The sequence below is a fragment of the Somniosus microcephalus genome, chromosome 28 (genome assembly GCF_052327205.1).
Source record: "Somniosus microcephalus isolate GS21.2 chromosome 28, FLI_Smic_1.0, whole genome shotgun sequence".
Classification (NCBI taxonomy): domain Eukaryota; kingdom Metazoa; phylum Chordata; class Chondrichthyes; order Squaliformes; family Somniosidae; genus Somniosus; species Somniosus microcephalus.
The window spans coordinates 13157553-13161264 of NC_141014.1; the positions used below are offsets into that span (position 1 = coordinate 13157553).

The 3712-nt window shown below is 49.9% G+C and overlaps 1 non-coding gene across 1 annotated transcript; it reads right to left on the minus strand.

Annotated features, from left to right (window-relative positions):
• Window positions 1-462: 462 nt before the first annotated feature.
• Window positions 463-535, minus strand: trnar-ccu (transfer RNA arginine (anticodon CCU)). Its single transcript has one exon. It is a non-coding gene; the product is annotated as a tRNA-Arg (tRNA).
• Window positions 536-3712: the final 3177 nt, after the last annotated feature.

Below are 3712 nucleotides of genomic sequence, written 5' to 3' on the forward strand. Positions count from 1 at the left end.
GGCAATAAATGCTGGCCTTGCCAACGACGCCCACATCCCAGGAACAAATAAAAATAAAACCTTTCACATGGCACCTTATTGAATGCCTTTTGGAAATTCAAATATACGACATCCACTGGTTCCCATTTATCTACCCCGCTAGTTACATCCTCAAAATACTCCAATAAATGTGTTAAACACAATTTCCCTTGAAGAAAAACCTAATCATATGATTTTCTGAGTGCATTGTTACCACTCCCTTAATAATGGATTCCAACATTTTCCCGATGACTGATGTCAGGCTAACTGGCCTGTCTTCTCTCTCCCTCCTTATTGTGGATGATTGCATTGACCTTACGGCCTTGATGGAATCTTGGCTACAGGTGATAATACAATCCTCCTTAATGCAGCCTCCACGCCTGGCAGCACCTTCCACCACTTGCCCCGCCTAAATCGCCGTTGTGTCAATCATTAAAAACACATCACCCCAAATGGGACTCGCACCCATAATCCCTGGCTTAGGAGGCCAGTGCCTTATCCATTAGGCCACTGGGGCTGAATACACAATGTAACCCGCCTGAGGGCAATTGACCGCTCCGAAATGTGACATCTGCCTCAGTTTCAGAGTCTTTGAAAGTTCAGCAGAGATGGGAGCTATTTTCACCCATCATATCTGTCACTGCTCGCGCCATACCAGAGCCACCTACAACAACAACTTGCATTTATATAGCGCTGTTAACATAGTAAAATGTCCCAAGGCGCTTCACAGGAGCGATTATCAAATAGAATTTGACACCGAGCCACATAAGGAGATATTAGGACAGGAGTCCTAAACCTTGGTCAAAGAGGTAGGTTTTAAGGAACATTTAAAGGAGGAGAGAGAGGCAGCGAGGCGGAGATGTTTAGGGAGATACCGTGCCCACTGTCCATTCCCCGACCCTGCCCGCTCTTTGTTTTCATCAGTGAGCCCTGGAACTTTGCTCAAATTTGATTCCCAATTCCTGGCCTTCTCTGCCATCAATACTATACTACTCCACTGGGTTCCACTGGAATACACTGTAAGACTCAGCTGCTGTGACTCTGATCTTCTATTCAGTTGCTGCAGTTTGAAGGTAACTTTGTCCAGTTTACAGCCCATCCCCCATCGCTGCTGTTACCTGCTGAGTCTGTGACTGTCCCACTGGTTTATTTTGCTGCTGTCTGGGTCCTGGCCAGAAATTCACTCTCCTGGGCCAACGTCCATTTCTCCACCGTTTCCGCATCTTATGCTGGCCTCCAACTTCACCACCGCTTTCAGCCCCACAACGATTCTCCAACATTTCCACGGAAATACATCCAGCGTACCTCTCAGTTACTCTGGATTGTGGTTGTTGGAGGTCAATCACCTCAGCCCCAGGACATTGCTGCAGGAGTTCCTCAGGGCAGTGTCCTAGGTCCAACCATCTGCTGCTGCTTCATCAATGACCTTCCCTCCATCATTTTCTTTCCCGCGTTTCTTCCCCTGGCGGGAGGGGTACACTTTCCCCACGGGCGACGGCCGCTGGCTTTCAGGTTCACAGCCTGCGCATCGGCTTCAGTGCTTTCCCTTTTCTCGGCAGGGCAACCGGCGCTGGGTACACCCCGTTGACGGCGAACATTTTCAGCCGCTGGGCTGGCTCTCGCTCAGTTCCCCTTGTTCGGGCTCTGTCTCTCTCCCGCTCGCTCGGCTCTACCGGCGCTGGGTACACCCCGTTGACGGCGAACAGTTTCAGCCGCTGGACTGGCTCTCGCTCAGTCTCCCTTGGTCGGCTCTGCCTCACCCGCTCGCTCGGCTCCCAATCGCGCCTCCCAGCCCTCTCGCAGTCCGGTGCTTCCCTCCCCGGCTGCGGCTGAGTTTTTATATCTTCCCGCGCCTACGCTCCCGGTCGCAGCGCTTCGTGGCTTCGGTCGCTGCCTGGCCTTTTTCGCCGGTCGCGGTCTAGCTGTCTCACGACACCGTTGCGTCCCCAGCCTGTCTGTACCGCGGCTTCCTTGCTCCACGCTGCCCCAGTCTCAGCGCCTCTGGGCCCGACTTCTGTCCGGCTCCTTTCCCCCTCGACCGTGTTCGAGTGCACCGCCCTTATCCTCCGGTTATTCTTTTTACTTTTCCCTTACTCACAGTCACCGTGGCCGGCTTGCTTCTCGTGCTGATCGGCTCACTCCTCACCGTGGCAGAAGGGACAGTCAGTGCCTGTTGCTGATGGAAGTCTTTGTCTCTGAATTCTTCCTCCTTTCCAGCTCTGCAGACTCGAGTTTTCTCCCAGCAGAATGACGAGGGCGGTTGCCTCTTCTCGACGCTCGTTAACTGCTTCGGAAGTATTGTTGCCGCAGGGTACGATCGGACTCGTCGCCACTGTAAAGTCTGTGGGTTGTTTAGTTAATTAATACACAGACTCCAAGAGTAACTTAAAACAGGACTTTACTATTCGAAGGTCAGGGCGAATCTGCCCAATAACTCCTGACACAGCACTTATATACCGGTGTGGTCACCGTCGGTATTACAGTATACAGAAGCCAACAAAGTAGTGCAACACCAAAAGTAGTTCTCTTAAAGGTGGACGGTTACATCTCTTAAAGGTAGACGGGTACATACACTACAGGTGCCATGTGAAAGGTTTTATTTTTATTTGTTCCTGGGATGTGGGCATCGTTGGCAAGGCCAGCATTTATTGCCCATCCCTAATTGCCCTTGAGAAGGTGGTGGTGAGCCGCTGCCCTGAGGAACTCCTGCAGCGATGTCCTGGGGCTGAGGTGATTGACCTCCAACAACCACAACGCTACGCAAGATAAGGTATCCTGGGGTTGGGGTAATACATTAGCATGGATAGAGGAGTGGCTAACAGACAGAAAACAGCGGGTAGGGATAAACGGGTCATTTTCCGGTTGGCAGGCTGTAACTAGTGGGGTGCTTGGGCCTCAGCTATTTACAATCTATATTAATGACTTAGATGAAGGGACCGAGTACAATGTATCCAGTTTTGCTGACGATACAAAGCTAGGTGGAAAAGTAAGCTGTGAGGAGGACACAAAGAGCCTGCAAAGGGATCTAGACAGATTAAGTGAGTGGACAATAAGGAGGGAGATAGAGAATAATGTGAGGAAAGGTGAGGTTATTCACTTTGTTAGGAAGAATAGAAAAACAGAATATTTTTTAAATGGTGAGAAACTATTAAATGTTGGTGTTCAGAGAGATTTAGGTGTCCTCGTACAGGAAACACAGAGAGTTAGCATGCAGGTACAGCAAGCAATTAGGAAGGGAAATGGCATGTTGGCCTTTATTGCAAGGGTGTTGGAACACAAGAGTAAGGAAGTCTTACTACAATTGTACAGGGCTTTGGTGAGACCACACCTGGAGTACTGCGCACAGTTTTGGTCTACTTATCAGAGAAAGGACATACATGCCTTAGAGGCGGTGCAATGAAGATTCACTAGATTGATTCCTGGGATGAGAGGATTGTCCTATAATGAGAGATTGTGTAGAATGGGCCTATACTCCCTGGAGTTCAGAAGAATGAAACATATAAGATTCAGAGTGGGATTGACAGGCTGGATGCTGAGAGGTTGTTTCCCCTGGGTTGAGTGTCTAGAACTAGGGGTCACAGTCTCAGGATAAGGGGTCGTGCATTTAAGACTGAGACGAGGAGGAATTTCTTCACTCAGACGGTTGTGAATCTTTGGAATTCTCCACCCCAAAGGGCTGTGGATGCTGAGTCGT